This window comes from Canis lupus, chromosome 1, assembly GCF_048164855.1.
Source record: "Canis lupus baileyi chromosome 1, mCanLup2.hap1, whole genome shotgun sequence".
In the NCBI taxonomy this organism is placed as follows: Eukaryota; Metazoa; Chordata; class Mammalia; order Carnivora; family Canidae; genus Canis; species Canis lupus.
In genome coordinates, this window is record NC_132838.1 from 14,156,837 (window position 1) to 14,178,324 (window position 21,488).

Here is a 21,488-nt window from a genome sequence, read left to right on the forward strand (position 1 = left end):
TCCAATAATAAAGCATGTCCAAGCCATACGCTCTTCATGCTGATTCTAATGGAGTTAGCTAATGGAGTCAGGTTCTAGAATGCAATTTCAGACTTCAGACTTATAAGTAAATGTAAATTTATTCTTTTTAAAACTATGTCACATTGTCATTATAAAAAGCCTGCCTGCATGTCAGAGTTCCAGTAGCCCTACAGTTTTGGGGGCACCTAGGAAAAGAATGTGAAATATACTGACCACCTATGTGAGCACTGCACTTTTATATTAATGTTTGTTTCTTTTCTGTTTTTTAACCATAAGCATGGAGGACTGAGTAACCACACCCTCAGTTCTTGGCACAGTGATCACTGGGCCACAATTCTCTTCTTTGCTTATTGACTTCAACCCAATTCATTTCCTTTCTCTTCCACTCCCATACACAACACTTACAATTTGTTTAAAGTGTATTCTTTTATTTACATGAGTCCTTAAAAATATTTGTTTCCTTATTTTATGCATTTTTCATTTTCATAAATGAGCTTACATTGAATTTTTTTTCACTGAGTACTACATTTTTAAGACTCATCCATGTTACTCGGGAAACATTATCTGTTACTTGTAAGAACTGTGTTTTCATGCCTTCACTTTTTTCCTAACCATTCCCCAGTGACAGACACCCATATGGCCTCCTCCTACACACCATCAGCAACAGAGCTATGATAAGCATCCTCACACGCACACACACACACACCCTTACACACCTGTGTGAGATTTCTCTGTAAAGGAAATGACTGAATCACAGGGTTCGTGTATGTGCCAAGCACTGCATACATTATTCAGAGTTTAAGTCCTACAGGATGGGTCACATTACCCAAGTTTTCCAGAGATAGCAGTGAGGGTTTGGGAATTCACATATCGTAAGTGGTGGAGCCATGATTCGAACACAGGTCCATCTGTTCTGAAACCCATGATCTCCCCACTTGCCACTGGATTCTACTCAGATAAGCTTTTATTTGAGGTAAAATGGCTTTATTTTTATGGCATTACCATTATTATCCCTATAAGAATAGCATCTTATTAGAAAAATTAAGAAATTTTGTTCAAGATACAAGGCATTAATAGGCTTATTCTGATAATTAATGGTTATTAAATATAGTATTATTTCTCACTTCACAATAATATCTAGCTCTTCACGCATTTAATTCACAGAACCAAGAAGAAAAGCTTTCGGTTTAGATTTTTCTCAAAAATTATTGGGAATATATACTTAGAATTAAAGCATGAACTTTGGTATTTGGCACGGTTATTTGCAATACAGAGTTTTCACTATCATTAACTTAGCTCTTCAGAGCCCTACTTTCATCATTCACTTTCCAAAATTCCACCCCTCTGGCTGTTAGCACAAGAGTGTCCATGTTATTCTGGTGTTCAACGGATTTTATGCAGCAACCTTAATTGACCATTTCCTCTACATCTGAGTAGTTGTCTCTGTGAGACACTGAGACACAAATATGTGGATGAATTTACAGATTCTTATTCACTGAATATGTTAATCTTCCTCCCTAGACTTAGCGCTCCTTGAGGGCAGGGAAAACCTACCCATGAAATCATCCATGTCTTGCACAATCACCCAACAATGGATGTGTATTAGAGAAATCAGCAGTATAAATATTTTACAATTTCTACTCTAATTAATATTATGCAGTTTCAGAAAAGAGGATCCCATGAAGACAGAAGTCCCAAGACACTCAGAATCCTACTGCAGGTGCACAGACCCCAGAGAAAGCCCCACCTAGGAAGTGAGAGGAAGCTGAAGTGCCCCCAGGAGTAGAAGGACTTTGAAGTGAGCTTCCAGAGAAGGAAGGAATTGCAGAAAAAATTTTAGTGCACCTTCCTGTCTATTTTTAGATGGAGAAAAATCCCTCCTAAGCAAAAGGAATATGCCATCTGGAAGCTGTCATGGGAGAAAAATAGGAAAAGGATGTCCAAGGCTGCAGCCCTTCTAGTTTAAGAAGGATTTCTGGAAAAAAGAAAGCAGTCAGGAAATGTGAGGAAGAAACATGTCTTAAAGGGGATACCGTCACTAAAGTTCTGTGAGAGGACAGAACACAGTAGGCATTCTTCCCAACAACGTCAGGTCATTCATAGGCCACTCCAGTGCAGTTCAGATCTTCTAGGGAACTAAGAAAAGGCTCATCCTGCAGAGACCAGAACCATGTGTAACTCTGTTCTGAATAAGTTTATTAGTAAGGAGAAAATATCAACAGAGATCTATTTTGCTAAACCAATCAGAGGTTTGAAATTAAGTCAGCCTGCCTCAAGGATTTTAAAAATGTATATCCTCACTGTGAATGTATTAACAAGCATGTATTCATCGAGAGATCAGCAAAAGTCACACTCAAAGAATAATCTTCACCCTCATTTAGCTCATTACACACCTGTCCAACTCCCATATTCTACTGCTCTTATCTTGCTCCTCTCAGACAATAAGCACAGCTGAAATAACGAAGTACAGAAATACTTCTCTTTACCTTTGTTGCTTTCCAGGGTGAAGTGGACAATCTGGCAGGTGAGATGGGAGCTGTGTCCCTGGAGAGGAAATTTAAAGCCTTCACTTTTTGCCCCTCCCTTTCCATTGTGTCCTTAGTGATTCAGCTCTACATCCGCCTGGCAGAAAGGACAGCCCTGAGAAGGAAGTCCCTCTAAAGGCTACCCAGAGCCTGCCACTGTGCATCCAGGAGACTCCCAGAATGGCCAGTGCTTTCTGGAGTGCCTAGTTCTTAACCTCCTTATGCCTTGCTAATGAGGAAACATCTGCCAGTCTAATCTCTATTTAAGAAAATAAGCTCTCTTTCTAAAAAGAATAACTGGGGCACGTTCAAGTTGGTAGTGACACATTCAAAATTCCAAAGATTTCTATTTCAGTATGCATGGTACACAGTTATTCAAAAAGAAAGATCCCAGCAGTGACAGAAAGATTCTAGCCATGATGGATGCTTCCTTGCCTGAAGCCCAATCATCCCAAGATTTCCCGAGCTCTCCTGCATGGAGTATATGTTTTTGTGTGGAGCTTCTCCTGGCAGGTAATTCCTATCCCATAAAAAGGACTTAACAGTGAGCTCAAGCAGAATTTATTCTGTGGTTTCAGTTTAAAAGCTTGGTAAGAGCAACAAGCCATCCTTACCTAAAGTGAGTTCAGAGGTATGATTCAGCCCCATGCAAGAAAGATTATAGATTAGGGGTAGAGATCAAAGCTGAAGACAAAAATTGTTTGGTCTGTGCAGTAGCCAGAATCAGCACTATGAGACAAGCCTAGCTTCCCAGAGGCTATTCTTACCCATGTAATACACAGCCCAGCCTCCTCAGGAGGACACCATTGCCCAAACTTACTATGATGCCAGATTGCACTATATTTATGACAACAGAAAATCCTTTATGGCCAGTGATTTTTTTGCACATCCTAGGTATGCAATAAGTTCTCCTTTAGTCCAACTCAACCATTCTAGGGATGCCTGGGCTGGTGCAGTTGGAAGAGCACAAGACTCTTGATCTCAAGGCTGTGAGTTCAAGTCCCATGTTGGGTGTAGAGATCATTTAAAAACTAAAAACTTTAATAAAAAAAACAAACTCAAAACCATTATAAAAGACACAGAACCAGAGGAAGTAGGTTTAAAATTACAGCCCTATGAAAAATTAGAGAGAAAGACAAACTATAAGAGACACCTAACTTTGGGAAACAAACAGAGCTGCAGAAGGGGATGTGGGTGATGGGATAGGGTAACTGAGTGACAGGCATTAAGGAGGGTTCATGATTAGGTGAGCACCAGGTGTTATATTATACATTGGCAAATGATATTTAAATAAAAAATTAAAAAATTACAGCCTTAATATCCACTATGCCTATAAGATTCTCATAAAAATAATTATATACAACTAATCACACAGAGCTAAAAAGAGTCCTAAATCTTTCCAGCTTTTTTTTTTTTCTCAGAGCCAAGTGTTTTTTTATGTAAGCCCATTCTGACTGGTGGTTTCCATCTCTTGAAAGCCTCATATCCATGGTTAGGGCCCATACTCCACCTCTTCGGCTCATTTTTATCTCCTTTCAGATCTAGTAAGAAAAAGACTTATTTTCTTAGCTTTTTTGCTATCTAAGAATTGAAGTGATCAAAGAAGATCTTTTTCATCCTTAGATGGAAGGCCTGTTATTTTCCCCACTAAAGAAGAAGTTATTGTACTCCATTTGATTTTTCCTCCCCCGTAGAAGGCCATCCATTCACATAATACTCTTTGCCTCCCTTTACTCTCTCACCCACTCCTCCTTCCCTAGTGTCTCAGCCTGGATTCTCGGAAAACAGAGCCTTAGACAAAGTCTTGCATGTCTGGAATTAATGCAGGCAATGATCTCAGGGAATAGAACAGAAAGCAGTGGTACAGGAAAAGAGGGAAAGCTGATATAAGTGTTGTTGTAAGTTGACCACTGGTACCTGATCCTGTGGACCTTCTAAAATGTATCTCAGAACTGTCCACGTAGAGGATAAAGGAGGGAATCATTTATCTACCAGCTTTCATCCCCATTGATCAAAGGTGACCTCATGGCTGTTAATGCAGGTTGAACTTGTACACATGTCAAGCATGCGTATTCCACACCAAAGCATCAGAAAAGCCCTGGAGATAGAAGCAAGAGGTAAGCAGAGGTATCAGGCTGCAATGTACAAAGGTATTCAAGCCTGTGCAGAACTGACAGCCTTACTAGCCCCTAGATTAGAAAGTGGGATAGCACTTAAACAGGTGTCCAACACATCTAACCCATGACATTGCCCGTGGGCGGGTTTCGGAGAGAAGCTGCCAGGCTCCTCAACGTGAGTGCTAGCTATCCAAGAGAAGAGCACACTCTGGTCCTTTCCTCTTCCCAAGGTTCCTCCTGGTGCAGTGCCCCACATTGAGGGTCCAGTAATTTCTATGACTAGGTTGTATGTCTGTCTAATTCTGCAGACTAGAATTAAAATCTACTGCTGGCTCATACCTAATCCTGTCATTCAACATATCCTGACCTGTAATAAATATTGTGTCCTCCATCTGCCTGAGTTCTTCAACTTTCTCTCACTATTTTTCAGGACTGAGGTGAGGTAAGAGTGCTCTTTATTGGATCTCATAGCCTAGGATATTAGCATGGGCTGGAGAACAGAGTACATGCTGGATTTCCCTCACCATGGGCAGGCCATACTGATGATGGCCTCTATCAGAAGTTATAGGAAAATTTCAAGAACTAACCTAGAGGCAACCAAGAGGGCATAAGAATCTTAACAGAAGTTGCTTTAATGGTGTTCCCAGGGAAGAATCTAGGCTGCAATACATTGCAGAACCTATTAGAAAAGAACACACGCTTGAAGAGAAGTTGTGACATAGAATGCTAGAGGAAGCAAAGCTGCAGAACTTTTTACCTGCAACTTTAGCCTACTGTAACCAGGGAAAAAACAATGAATGATAAGTACAACCTTCCCAGAGGAAGGAGGTCACAAGAGCAGTCACAAGAGCAGTGGAGCCAGGACCAGCTCTTTGGTTTCAGCGGAGATAACAAGTGAAGGGTGAATATGATACAACAAAGAAGCAAGAGATTTATGGTGGAATTGAGAGGCTCTGCTGGGATGGAAAAAAAAGAAAGGAACTGGACAAAGTAGATCCTGTTTAGACTGAGTTCATTGTTCTTGGGAGCTTAGCATAGAAGAGAGGGTGTGGAGGACTTTGGAAGCACCTGCTCTATGTGGGAGATAGAAAGGGATAGAGAATGTTGACTTCTGGAATTTTCATTTGCATTTTTTCATACCACTTTGTAAGGTAGCCAAATTTAGCAAGTAAAAATACAGGGTTCCTAGTTATATGAATAATTTTAGAGTATATCTCAAGTATATGGAACAAATTTATACTATGTATAGAATATATTTCCAGTAAAGAAAGCATTGTCTGAAATTCAAATTTAACTGGGTTTCTGTATTTTGTCTGTATTTACCTGTGTGTGTGTATATATATATATGTGTGTATATATATATACTCCTCACATGAGGAGCCTGGCAGCTTCTCTCTGAAACCCGCCCACGGGCAAGTCATGGGTTAGATGTGTTGGACACCTGTTGTGAGCCACTTTACTTGCTGTGGAATTGAGCATGTAAAGTGCTCAAATGTGTGTGTGTGTGTGTGTGTGTGTATATATATATATACATTTGACATATATATGGCATTTATATATGGCATATATATATATGACATATATATATTGACTACATATTTATATATATATTGACATTTACTTGAACTAGACACAGAATTAAGGTCCACAAGGCAGCCTGATGCAGATTTGGATACTAAATGTATGTATTGAATACAGGAAAAAAATAGACAAGTGGTTATTGTTAAAGAAAGGACAGAAAAGTTGATAAGCAAAGTTGATTTAAAAAGCTACCGAAGGAGATATAAGGTGGCAAGATGCAATGCAGGTAGAAGAATCAACTACACAAAATGAGGGATGCTCCTTCCCAAACATAAGAGTACAGCAAAAAAGGATGAATACATGTTTAAATAAATTTGCATGTAAAAGTTTTGTTAATTCCTTATGGACAGAGACCATGTGTTTTGCTAAATGCCTGAAATTTGGTAAGTATTCAATAACCATTTGTTAAACTAAACCTCTCATCTTTTTATTGCGTGGAGAGGAAAGGGGTATGTTTCAGACTGAGACGGGGCAAGACATGAAGGTCTGGAAAAGTGGATCAAGAAGACATAAAAGACTTTCTCACTGACTCCCAGTGAGGCTGGAACCACACATGATTTGCAATATAAAATGAGACTGATATTCTAACAGGTAATATCTAACAGATATTCTATTTTGCTGTGGTTTGTAAGTTCCCACTCTAAGGCTTCCTGAATCCTTGGAATGTAATCATCCAACCAATCTCTCTCTTTTTTTTTTTTTCCAAAAGTTTCAGTTTCTGACAGGACATTTCAAAAAACCATGACTTTTTCAATGAAACTAGAACTCTTACTTTCCAGGACATAAAGCAGCTCTTTCAAAAAAAAGAAGGCATGTCATGTGAAAACCAAGAGTTGTGAAAACAACACCTAGGGCACTTTCCTAGCTCTTGACAAAGACCTAGTTGCAACAAAATGGAAAGAGCATGAGGCCTAGACCCAAGAAAAATAATCAACAATGCTATTGTTTTATTTTCTAGTAGACACAGAAAGAGCCTTTCAACTATAAAAGGCAACTTTAAGTACTAGAAAGATGGATCCTTCATCTCTGGATAGGCCTCCATACTTTCATCTATATGCTTGCAATATTTCCTCAGGTAAGTCAAGAAGAATTCACTACTTGAAACATAAACTAAGAAAAAAATTGGTGTAAAAACTCTTGTAAGTCTCATCACAAGACCCTAGTGAGAAACTCAGCAAGTCCTAGATTGGGGGAAAATATTCACAATGCATACACCTGAAAAAGTGTATGTATATAAAACACACAAACACCTACAAACAAAAAAAGCTAAAGAGAAATAAATGGCCAATATTTCCTGACATAAAGCAACTCTTTTAAAAGAAGAGTGCTTTTTGAACATTTCGTTGAAGAATGTGTATGAGTGGCCAAGAACCACAGAACAAAGTGTTCAATATCATTAGTCATCAGAGAAATGCAAATTAAAGCACAAAGACGTATCATTTCATACCCACTAGAATGAGTGCATAAGAAAGACTGCCTATGCCGAATGCTGAAAAAGACGTGGAGCAATCAGAACTCTCCTATAGGGCTGGTTGGGTATGAAATGGTATGGTCACTTGGGGAAAGGGTCCAGATTCTTGAAAAGTGAAACTTGCATCTATCCTATGATCTAACAACTTCTCCTCCGAGTATTAATTCAAGGGACATGAAAACATGTTTCCACCACAAACCTTTTACAAGAATGTTGACAGTACCTTTAAATATAAGGGCTAAACACTACAAGGTCAACAAATCTGTACACTAGAACACGACAAAGCATTAAAAAGAAACAATTTACCAAGACATACAGTAACGCTGGGTCAATCTGAAAAGCATTATGCCAAGTGAAAGAAACCAGACCAAGGGAACAAAAAATACAACACAGGCGTATGGTAAGTGCATATGGTAAGCACAGAGAGTAAGAAAAATCAAAACCACAACAGTGATTGTTCCTCTTGGGGCAGGGTTAACTGGAAAGGGGCATGCACCTGAGTGCACGCAGTAGTCAGAACTGATTAAAATTGACTGCTTTGAACACTTCACTATGTGTAAATTATACACTAAAAATAGTGCCCTGTTTTAAATTAAACTTTGCGTTTTGAAATAATTGTAGGCTCGCTCACACAGTGGTTGCTAAGAAATAATATAGAGAGTTCCCCTGTATACTGTACCCAGTTTCTCTCAATGATAGCACCTTGGTACTACTTAGTATGTCACAGCAGCATACTGACATTAATAAAGTCAAGATACAGAACATTTCCACCACAGGAATTCCTCATGTTGCCCTTTTAAAACTATACTCCTTCTACCTTAGCCTCATCCTTAGGCCCTGGTAAGCACTAGTCTGTTCTCCATTATCTGTTTTTTTTTTAATTTTTATTTATTTATGATAGTCACACAGAGAGAGAGAGAGAGGCAGAGACACAGACAGAGGGAGAAGCAGGCTCCATGCACTGGGAGCCCGACGTGGGATTCGATCCCGGGTCTCCAGGATCACGCCCCGGGCCAAAGGCAGGCGCTAAACTGCTGTGCCACCCAGGGTTCCCTCCATTATCTGTTTTATCATTTCAATAATGTCATAGAAATGGAATTCTGCAGTATGTAGGCTTTTGGGATTGCCTTTTTTTTTCAATCAGAGTAATACTCTGGAGCCCGAGCCATATTGTTGCCTTTCTCAATAGTTTGTTCCTTTCCAGTTCTGAGTAATTCCCATGGCATAGATATACCACAGTATGTTTAGCCATTCGCTGGTAGGAGGACATCTGGGCTGTTTACAGTCTGTAGATATTACAAATAACAGCTGCCGTAAATATTTACAGACAAGTTTTCATGTGAATGTAAGTCTTTAATCTCCCTGGGTTAGTGCCTAATTTGAGGGTCACAATTTCATGGTTAGTTTAGGGGGTTTCATGTGTATGTGTGTGTTAGAAACTGCCAAACTGTTTTTCAAGAGTGGCCATACCATTTAGCATTCCACCGGCCTGTATAAGTGAGCTAGCTCTCCACATCCTCACCAGTGCTATTTCTTATTTTAGGTGTTCCAACAAATGTGTAGTGGTACCTAACTGTAGCTTCAGTTTGCATTTCCCTAACAGTTAATGATATGGAACTTCTTTTCATGTGCTTATTTGCTATCTAACTATGCTCTTCCTTGAAATGTCTCTTCAAGTCTTTGCCCTTTTCTAACGGGATTGGTTTTTAAAACTGAGCTTTGAGAGGCCTTCATATATTCTAGAAACTAGCACTTTGTTAGATACCTTGATTTTTCAACTTCTTTCACAGAGTGAAAGTTTTTAGTTTCATGAATCCAATTTATTGATTTTTTTAATTGAACACGCTTTTGTTGTCAAGTCTGAATTCTTTATCTAGCCCTAGATCCCAAATATGTTCAATTTTTTTCTTAACGGTTTTATAATTTTTACATTTACATTTAAAAGTTAATTTTGAGTTAATTTTTGTGTGAGATTCAGGTCAAGCTTTTTTCTTTTTTCTTCTTCCAAGTTTTTATGTAAATTCCAGTTAGTTAACATACAATGTAATATTCAGGTATAGAACTTAGTGATTCAACATTTCCATTTCACACCATACGGTGCTCATCTCAAGTGCCCTCCTGCATCCTCATCACCTGTTTAACCCATTTCCCTACCCCCACACCCTGTGACCGTCAGTTTGTTCTCTATAGTTGAGTCTATTTCTCAGTTTGCCTGTTTCTCCCCCTTATGTTCCTTTGCTCTGTTTCTTAAATTTGCAACAATGTGGATGCAGCTAGAGGGTATCATGCTAAGCAAAATGTCAGTCAGAGAAAGACAAATATCCTGTGATTTCACTCATATGTGGAATTTCAGATTCTTTCCTTTTTCCCTTATTTTTTTGGAGGGGGGGAATCTATGGATGTCCAATTTTATCCATCACCATTTGTTGAAAAGGCTATCCTTTTTCCATTAAATTGTTTTTGAACCTTTGTCAAGAATCTACTGAGCCACTCTTTGTATGGGTCTATTTCTGGGTTCTCAGTCCTTATTCCATTGATCTTTGCGATGATTTCTCTGCCAAGACCACGCAATCTTGATTATCTATATAATACATCTTACAATAGAGTATAGTGGTCTCCTATTTATTTTTCCTCTTCAAAATGATTAGTTTAAAATATCCCCAAAGGGTGTTAGGCTTAGAATTAATTTTTAAAATAATACTCTTCCAGACATAATTTACTGGGAGAAAGTCACCAAACCCTAGTGGTCCTGACACATCAAAAAGCACCTGGGAAATACACTGCAAATCCTAGTTCTGCATGGAGAAGTTTTCAGCACTGGCACTAGTCTTTTTGGGTCTCATCCCACAAAGCCTCCCTCTGCCCACACTAGAAATTGACTTGTAGGACCTCACTAATACCATAAAAGTTAGGGCATGAACAGAAGAAGGCTCTGGTGGTTCTCTAACAGTTCATGTGTATGAATGACTTCTCCAATGTGGTGATCTCTTACATTATTGGTCCTCAATGAAATTATCAATATCCATACCTTCTGTAGTCTCTCCCTCTCTGACTTGCTTTAAACATTAGAATGTGTCAAAAATTCTGTTTTGTGAACGTGGAAAAGTCAATTCTTTATTATATACTAGCAGTGAACAATTGGAATTAAAAACAAAGCACAAAAAACAAAACAAAACAAAACAAAGCACCACTTACATTAACACACCCCAAAATGAAAAACTCAGATGCAAATCTAACAAAATATTGTATGACCTTTATGAGGAAAATTAAAAAGTTCTGATGAAAGAAATCAAAGATCTAAATAAATGGAGAGACAGTCCATGTTCATAGATAAGAAGACTCAATATTGTTAAGATGTCAGCTCTTCCCACCTTCATCTATAAATTCAAGACATTCCTAATCAAAAATCCCCAGCAGTTACTTGGTGGACATCTGCAAACTGTTTCTAAAGTTTATGTGGGAAGGCAAAGGATCCAGAATAACCAATACAATACTTTTTTCAGTATAAGAATAAAGCTATGGGAAGCTTATTCTTTCTTTTTTTTATTTGAAATATAATTGACACATAACACTGTATAAGTTTAAGGTGTGCAACATGTTGATTTGATATAGTTATATATTGCATTATGATTACCACTGTAGCTTTAGCTAAACTAACACTTTGACCATGCCATATAATTATCACCTTATTTGTAGTGGGAACAATTAAGATCTAGTCTCCCAAGAGCTTTGAAGTTTATAATACAGTATTGTTAACTATAATCACTATGCTGTGCATTTGATTCTCCAACCCTTATTTACCTACTAGTTCTTACATATTCCCAACACAACACTGAAAAAGAAAAACAAAGTCTTCTTTGGGAGGGAAATGATATTACCTGACTTCGAAACTTACTATAAAGCTACAATCAATAAAACAATGTGCTATTAGTTAAAGAATATACAAATATATCAATGAAGCATAACAGAGCCAGAAATGGACCCATACAAATAAAGGCAACTGAACTTGACATGGTAGCAAAAGTAACTGAACAGAGAAAGAATAATCTCTTCCACAAATGATGCCAGAATAACTGGTCAATCGTTTTTAATGAATTTAGACACTAACTTTACACCTGTCATAAAACTTAACTCAAACTCATCACAGACCTAAATGTAAAATCAAAACTATAAAACTTCTAGAAGGTAATACAGGAAAAAATCTAGATGACCCTGGGTTTAGCAATGAGTTTATAGATATAACACTAAAAGCATTATCCCAGCAAGAAATCTCATAAGTTGGCTTCATTAAAATTTAAAACTTCTGCACTGCAAAAGATGCTGTTAAGAAAATGAGAAGACAATCCTACAGACTAGGAAAAACTATTTACAAAACACAGATCTGGGGGATCCCTGGGTGGCTCAGCAGTTTGGCGCCTGCCTTCAGCCCAGGGCATGATCCTGAAGACCCGGGATCGAGTCCCACGTCGGGCTCCCTGCATGGAGCTTCTCCCTCTGCCTGTGTCTCTGTCTCTCTGTCTGTCTGTCTGTCTCTCTCTCTCTCTCTCTGGAATAAATAAAAAAATCTTTTAAAAAAAAAACACAGATCTGATAAAGAACTTGTACTCAAAATACACAAAGAACTCTTTAAAACTCAACTATAGGAAAAATAAATAACATAATTGAAAAGGGGACAAAAGATCTGAGCATTTCTCACCAAAGAAGGTATATAGATGACAAATAAGCATATGCAAAGGTACTCAACATTATTTGCCATTAGGGAATTGCAAATTCAGACAACAATGAGACACCACTTCATATCTATCAGAATGGCTAAAATCAAAAGCACTGACAAATACTAAAGGCTGGTGAAGATATGGTGCAACAAAAACTCTCATTTGTTGGAGATGCAAAATGGCACTGCCATTCGGGACAACAGTTTGGCAGTAATTTCCTAACAAAGTTAAACAGAGGAGTCCTTCGGTGGCTCCATGGCTGAACATCTGCCTTCAGCTCAGGGTGTGATCCCTGTGTCCCGAGATCAAGTCCCACATTGGGCTTCCTGCATGAAGCCTGCTTCTCCCTCTGCCTGTGTCTCTGTCTCTCTGTGTGTGAGTCTCTCATGAATAAATAAATAAAATCTAAAAAAAAAAAACAAAGTTAAACAGAGTTATATATACCATGTGATGCAGTAATCATACTCTCAGGTATTATTACCCAAATGAATTGAAAACTTATGTCCGCTAAACACCTACACACATTTATAGAAGCTTTATTCTTACTTGTCAAAAACTGACGCAACAAAGATGTCCTTTAATTCATACAATGGAATATCATTTAGCACTAAAGAGAAATGAGCTATCAAGCCATGAGAAAACATGGAAGAATCTTAAATGCATATGATTAAGTGAAAAAAATCCAATCTGAAAAGGCTAAATTCTGTTCGATCCCAAGTATTTGACATTTTGGAAAAGGCAAAACTATAGAAACCAGAAAGATACGTGGTTTCCAGGGGTCCGGGAGAGAGGGATAAATATGTGGAGAACTTGTAGGGCAGTGAAAATTTTCCGTGTGATACTTATAATGGTGGATATGTGACATGATCACATCTTGGTTGACAAAGTCAACAGAACTGTGTAACAGTGAACTCTAAGGTAAACTGTGGACTTCAGTCAATAATAATGTATCAAGATCCATTCATCAACTATAACAAATGTGCCACACTAGTCCAAGTGAACAACAGAGAATACTGTGGCCAGTACAGAGTGAACCGTCTGTACTTTCTGCCCCATTTTTCTGTAAAGCTAAATTTGCTCTATTAAAAAGTCTACTAATTTTTTACAATAGCAATGCTGTGCCTGTTCTGAGAATAAGCCAGCTCAGCTTTTACTAGAAAATCCTTCAATTTGGCCATGATTAGCTGATCTCATTTTGCGGGATATGTTAAGGTGGCAAACATGATTATGCGTGACAAAGGAGGAATGACAAATGGTGGCTCCAGACTTCATTTCTAAGTCTTCCTCACTAGGAATTTGTCAAAAATCTTCCTTGGATATTCAATCAATATTTATGGAGGACCTGCTATGAGCCAGGCACTGTTCCAGCGTGCCACAATGAGTAGAGAATACCACAAAGCAACCGACATCAGGGATCTGTCCTGCGGTGACTATATGGGAACTGCTGAGCTGGGCTGGACTGGACTGGACTGATTCTATTGAGACATCCAAGTTTTGCAAATGTTCCTCCACCCTCGTTTCAGAAGGTTCTGATGTTCTTATTACAAAAATAAATAAGTAGAAAAAATAGTAACAGAGAAGCCCTGTTACTTATTAATTACAGGAAATTCTGAGTTTCCATCAGTAACTCAGATTTTTCAGTGTAGTATCTTCACCAATTATAAAGATGAGTGCTTTCTTCCACAGCTGCTTACTGTCTGCTGCTAATTGCCCTTTATCCCAGGAAATCTCTCTCATGCATCTACAGACTCTGCAGCTTCTGTCTTGGAACTGTGGCCCCCATTTAGCTGCCTCTCTGACTAGGCCTTGGCTGGAGTAGCGGTTGATTGGGTCTGAAGTGAAATGGAACATCCATGTGCCAAAACTAGGAATATTTAGTGTATCTGTGAACTCCATTAAACCCCTCCTCTGACAGCCGCGGGCCCTGAGTTTAAGAACATACATGCTGGTCTGCTTTCTGACTTTCTCAATCTCTCAAAAAATCACAAGCCCTCCACCCTGGCCTGGCATCACTCTCTCCATTTCCATGTTCCTTGGAGATTGCATTCCATGGTGCTCTTATTAGTGGGACTGGGAAGCAAAGTTCAGCTTTGCAAAGAAAGCCTTAAAAAGGGAATACATTGACAGTTGGGAGTTACTGTATAGTTGTGTTGTTATTTTTAGATTTTCAACCAGCATACTGAGTAATGACGAGAGCAGAAAATGGTGAATATAATGTGCTGCTATTACCTGAGGCTCGTGTACACAATAGTCTTATGTGAAGAGGAAGGAAGGGAAAGGGAAACGAGGGAGGAAGAAAGAAAAGAGAGGAGAACCTTCTGTAGCCCTTTCTCTGTCCCAGGTCTCTCCCTGTATCTTGGAGGGCTAAGCTGGTCACAGCTCATCAGACCTCCTGAAGACCCTATGCTGCTGCCTCTTGTGTTAAAAGCTTATTTTTCACCCTTTAAGTATATTTTGTAATTTAATTTATACTTGCTGCTGATTTTGCTTGTATGGTCCTTTTAATTCCAAGAGTTTATGATTGGAGCTAAGGGCTATCTGATTACCTGCTTGTCCCAGGTGATGGTACCAGCCCCAGCCTCCAGGAAGTGAGATACTGTGCTATTAACCAGGCAAGAGAGTCTGTAAGTGCTGAATCCTGAGATTCTGTAACCATCCCAGGAGCAAATGTCAGACTACTCTGTTGCCTAACTGGTTGCTTCACAAGGAAGAGGCAAACTAGAATTGCTTCTTCCAATTACACAGCACAATGAATAGAAACAAGATGACAGCCCTTGTAGTTCACGTTTGCTCAATGTATTAAAGAACAAAAGCCTGCAGAATCATTGGAGCTTGCTCACACAGGAGGACCAGGGGTGTTGGGCAGAGAGTCCTAAGGCTTTGAGATCTATTGTGTTTAAACAATGGTCCCAGATTTTCCAGGCAGCTTCATGGAGAATCCATGTTACTATCTTGCATATTGAGTCTAATCACATTCTACATCTTGGCCTCTCAAATTACTCATTCATATTACTGAATGTGTGTTTATTGGCAGGTGCCAAATGAGTGGCTGAGCAACACAAGGTAGAAATGGTCTCATTTTACTTTTACGGAAGCTATGAGAAAACTGGCCCAGAGTAAACATACAAAACATACTGGATTAATTAGTGATTACAAACCAAATGAACAAATAAATAATTAGTGAACAAATGATCATAATATGTTTGTGGTACAAGCAGTTATACCAGATCTGATCTCTAAGCCCTGTCTTCCCCAAACCTAGTGTCAACTGCTGGGAGATATTTGTGGTGTGTGGAAGATACCTGGCCTATCATCCTCCCTTAACGACATTTAAATGGATGCATTTCAGCTTATCCACATGAAAGGTGAAAGAGACCCCAAAGTTCATTTAGGACAAACCACTAATCTTATAGAAGATTTAAAAAAGGAAGCTTATAATTGATATACTTGTTTGGGGCCTGACTAGGAATACAACCAGTTGGTAGTTGGTCTCTACCTTGACCAATTAGATCTCTCTATCTTGTTGACATCTGAATCTTCCTTTCTTTTAACTGCTGCCTCTGTCCACCCAAATAAACCCTATATGGAATTCTGGGGTATCTCCTACTGCCTTTCTCATTGAAATATATTAGCATACTCCAAAAATAATTACCTCCTGCCCTGAAAGTTCCTAAGAAAAAGCAAGCCAGTTTGTGACTCGAAGACTAGGGGAAAATACAGCAGCAAATCATCTTATATCCTTTTACACAAAAGAAAAAGGGAAACAAATACAGCAAGTCTTGACCCCCAACCAGATAATAAAATGTAGCTCATGCATGCTCATTCCTCATTCTGATTAAATAGGAGTCCTTCTGACAATAGCTAAGTCACTGGTATGGGGACATACTGGATGTTTTGCAAACAATAATCAGCCAAGGAAAATGCTCTTTTGCTCATGGGACCTGACACTTGCCTCCCTTTTCAAGAGACACCAGATAGCCAGACAGCACCAGCAAGGAGGATCCTACCAAAACAGACAGACAGTCCTAGGAAGTGTTCTTCATCCCTGTGAGCTGGAAACTCTTCAGAAATTCCTTTCTCTCATCTAGAGGCCCTAGGTGATCCTGCCTAGGAATCTCCTTTCACATTTTCAAGTGGTACCAGCCATTACCAATGGGACACTCAGCTGTAATAGGTATCAACGGGACCAAAACAGCACAGCAAAAGCTCTGAAAATAAAATTTTCATCAGAATCACAGTCCACAGAACTTGGCCAGGACTTGTATGCCGAATCTAAACAGGATCATTGCCTATTAAAATAAAAGATTTAAAGAGGACCCAAGCTCTAACAATAGCCAAAAGACCCAGGATATGATTTAAAAATCAATCCCTTGATGAAATCCCAATAGTTCAGGACAAAAAGCTTTTGCACAACAAAGGAAACACTCAAAAAGACTAAAAGGCAATCTATGGAATGGGATAAGATATTTGCAAATGTCTTATCCAATAAAGAGCTAATATCCAAAATCTAAAAGGAACTTCTCAAATTCAACACCCTAAAAATGAAAAATCTAGTCAAGAAATGGGCACAAGACATGAACAGACATTTCTTCAAAGAAGACATACAAATGGCCAACAGAAACATGAAGACATTCAACATCACTTAGCATCAGGGAAATACAAATCAAAACCAATGAGATGCCACCTCACACCAGTCAGAATGGCAAAAATTAATAACTCAGGTAACAACAGACCTTGGCAAGGATGCAGAGAAAGGGTAACCCTCTTACACTGTTGATGGGAATACAAGCAGGTACAGCCACTCTGGAAAACAGTATGGAGGTTATTTAAAAAGTTAAAAACAGAAGTATCCTTTAACTCAGCAATTGCACTACTAGACATTTATTCAAAGGATATAAACATAGTGATTCAAAATGGTACATGAGCTCCAATCTTTATAGCAGCAATGTCCTCAACAGCCAAACTATGAAAAAAGTCCAGATGTCACTCAACAGATGAATGGATAAAGAAGGAGTGGTATATATATATATATATATATATATATATATATATATATATAGTGGACTATTACTTAGCTATCAAAAAGAATGAAATCTTACCATTTGTAGTAACATGGATGGAATTAGAGGGTATTATGCTGAGTGAAATAAGTCAGTCAGAGAAAGGCAAATACCATTTGATTGCACTCATACGTGGAATTTAAGAAACAAAACAGATGAACATGGGGAAGAGAAGGAAAAATCAAATAAGATGAAAATTGAGAGGGAGGCAAACCATAAGAGATGCTGAACTCTAGGAAACAAACTGAGGATTTCTGGAGGAGAGGTTGGTGATGGGGTAACTGGGTGATGGGCATTAAGGAGGGCATGTGATGTGATGAGCACTGGGTGTTGTATGCAACTGGTGAATCACTAAATTCTACCTCTGAAACTGATTTTTTAAATTTTGTTAAATTTTAAAAATCACCTATCAAATCAAGGACTAGAAAAATTAAAAGTAAATGAGAAGAGGTAACCAAATAACACCTAGCAGTGTTATCAATAGCAGATAGATCCAATATTGGGATTATCTGACATAATTTTAAACCAAACATCAGACAAATTGTTTCAGCCAACAATTACAAATTCTGTTGCAACAAATGAAAAATTAGAAAATTTCAAGAAATGGCAATTATTATAAAAGAGAACTAAAAAGAAATTATAACACATGCAATAACAAAACTACAAAACGTTCTGAATGGGTTCAATATTAGAGTAGAGAAGACAAGATAGGATCAGTAAACCTAGCAACAATCTAATAGAATTTACCCTATTTTATTTATTTTTTATTAAAGATTTTATTTATTTATTCATGAGAGACACAAAGAGAGAGAGGCAGAGACACAGGCAGAGGGAGAAGCAAGCTCCATGCAGGGAGCCCAATGTGGGACTCGATTCCAGGACTCCAGGATCATGCCCTGGGCTGAAGGCAGATACTAAACTGCTGAGCCACCAAGATGTCCCAAATTTACTCAATTTTAACAGATTTATAGAACTTATACAATTTACCAAGAAAAAACAGACCAAAAAAATTAACAGATTTCAGGAACATTCAAGACAATAACATAAGATCCAATATTTGTATCATCAGCATCTCAGAGAGAAAAGAGTGGAACTGAAAGAATGTTCTAAACAATAGTGGCTAAAATGCCATATTTAGCAAAAGGCATAAACCTCCAAAATAAAAAAAACTGAATGAACCCCCAAATAAGATAAACACAAAGAAATACATGTGAAGACACATAAAAATTTAATTCTGAAAAGTAAAGAGAAAGGAAAAAAAAACCTTGAAATCAGCAAGAAAAAGAAAATGGCATGTTACCTGTAGGAAAAACACTTATTTGAGTGACAGCAGATTTCTTATCTGAAACCATGGAGACCAAAGGGAAGTGTCACACTTTTTCAATTGCTAAAAGAACTACCAATTACCAGCTCCACATCCCACAAAACTATAGGAATAAGGAAGAAATGAAGACATTTTCAGATGCAGGAAAAGTAAGGAATTTTTCACTAGCAGACCTACTCTTCTTAAAGGGTAAAAAAAAAAAAAAATTCCTTCCTTAAAAAGTGTTCTTCAAAGAGAAAATGATAAAAGAAGGAATCTTGCCTCATCCTGAAGAAATATCAATGGACACAACAGAAATATGGGTTTATACATTAAGTAGCCTTCTCCTCATTAGTTTTATGAATCATATTGATGACTGAAGGGCACCTAAGTGGTGCCGTCAGTTAAGTATACAACTCTTTGTTTCAGCTCAAGTCCTAATCTCACATTCATGGGGTCATGAGATCATGAGTCTCTGGCTCCTTGCTTAGAGGGGAATCTACTTAAGACTCTCTTTCGCTCCTCCACTACCCCCCCCCCCCAAGTATTAACTCTCTCTCCCTCTCTCAGTAAAATAAATAAATAAATCTTTAAATAAATAAATCATATTGATGATTAAACAAGTTATAACAAAAAAACAAGTTATAACACTATCTGAAATTCAAAACAATGAAATTTTGAAATGGGGGAGAAAAAGACTAATATTATCAATAATAAAGCAAGGGATATCTTACCAGATCCTGTAGCCATTAAGACATAATAAGGGAAAACTACAAACAACTTTATACTGATAATTCTGACAATTTAGAAAAAATGACCCAGGGACACCTGAGTGGCTCAGTGGTTGAGCATCTGCCTTCAGCTCAGCGTGTTATCCCAGGATCCGGGATGGAGTCTTGCATCAGGCTCCCTACAGGGAGGCTACTTCTCCCTCTGCCTATGTCTCTGCCTCTCTCTCTCTCTCTCTCTCTCTAATAAATAAATAAATAAATCTTTAAAAAAGAAAAAATGACCCAATTCTACAATAACCATAAGCTAATAAACTAAAGTAAGACAGATCTGAATCATTTTATTACCATTAAATCTCCAGATACAAATGGTTTCATGACAAATATTTCAACAAACATTTAAAAAAACTGACAAAAAATAGAAAATAAAAATAATTTAGGAGAGAAAAAACACTTTCCAATTCATAGCATTAGGCCAAGATTACCTTGATACAACAACAACAACAACAAAAACTAAAGAAAACTACAAACCAAGAACTCTCCTGGACATAAACGTAAAAATCCTCAACAAAATATTAGCAACTCAAATCCAATAACATACAAAAAGGATTATATAATTTTACCAAGTGGAATTTATTCCAAGTACGAAAGACTGGTCCATCATTCAAAAATCTCCACCGTATCAGCAGTCTAAAGAAGAAAAACCCTATGATTAAAGCAAATGATCTAGAAAACATTTAACTAAATCAAGCACCCACTCATGATAAAACCTCAGCAAAATTGAAATAGAGGCAGATGGCCTGAACTTGATAAAGTACATCTACCAAAAACCTACAAATAACATTAAATTTAATAGTGAAAGACTGAAACATTTCCTCTTATATTAGGAACAAAAACAAAGTTGTCCCTCTTGCCACTCTTATTCAACACAATCCTAGATATTCTAGCCACTTTCATAAGGTAAGAAAAAAGAATGAAAGATATATTGGAAAGAAAGAAAACTCCCCCTATTTTCAGATGACATGACTATCTATATAGAAAATCCCAAGAAATCTCCAGAAAACTTCTAGAATTAATAAGTGACCTTGGCAAGGTTGCAGGACACAGTATCAACATATAAAAGTTAATCATATTTCTCTATACTAACAAAGAGCTGTGGAAACCAAAGTATACTTTAAATTTAAAACACACTTATTAAAAAAATAATAATAAAAAAAAAATAACACACTTATTGGGCAGCCCAGGTGGCTCAGTGGTTTAGTGCTGCCTTCAGCCCAGGGCTTCATCCTGGAGACCCAGGATCAAGTCCCATGTCAGGCTCCCTGCATGAAGCCTGCTTCTCCCTCTACCTCTCTCTTTCTCTCTCTCTCTCTCTCTCTCTGTCTCTCATGAATAAATAAATAAAATCTTTAAAAAATAAAATAAAACACATTTATTACTTATGATTTAAAAAAAAGAAAACAGAAGATATTCACTTCTCTCCGCAGATTTCTTAGCTTATCTCTTAGAAGGAGAGATATAATTTTTTAAATTATGCCTCATTCAGCATTTGTATGCCACATTAATTTACTGCAGGACTGGAAAATCTATGCATATAATGACACAATTGATTCCTTGAATTCCATCTCACTGAAGGACATGCAAGCCAAGATCACAGAAAATATGTGTTAGATAAGTTTGTACAGGTTTTACAGTGCAGTTGCCCATATCAATGTTAAGGACTTAACAACATACATTGAATGAGAGTATATATAAGCAGAAAAATACCTAAAATAAGGTGTACTGATTTGTTAACATAAATACTTGACCAGGGACTAACAGGAATCTAGCCCTATAATTCCCGTAGGAGCAATGAATGGTTCAATATTCACTAATTCAGTGTTTCATGATGACTAAAGAACATAATTGTCATGAATACCAAAATTGGATGATATCTTGTTTCTTCTCTAAATGCAGCCTAAAGAATT

At 37.8% G+C, this 21,488-nt stretch overlaps 1 protein-coding gene across 17 annotated transcripts in view; it reads right to left on the minus strand.

The window, feature by feature from the left end:
• The window catches only part of SERPINB11 (serpin family B member 11), a 92,098-nt gene that overhangs the window by 35,744 nt on the left and 34,866 nt on the right, over positions 1 to 21,488 (minus strand). Inside the window, exon 1 of one of the 17 annotated variants that reach the window (XR_012028388.1) lies at positions 4,464 to 4,587. The exons of the other annotated variants lie outside the window; for them this stretch is intronic. The gene's annotated coding sequence lies outside the window, so the exon portion shown is untranslated. Of the gene's footprint in view, positions 1 to 4,463; positions 4,588 to 21,488 lie in introns of those variants that run through there. 17 annotated transcript variants of the gene reach the window in all.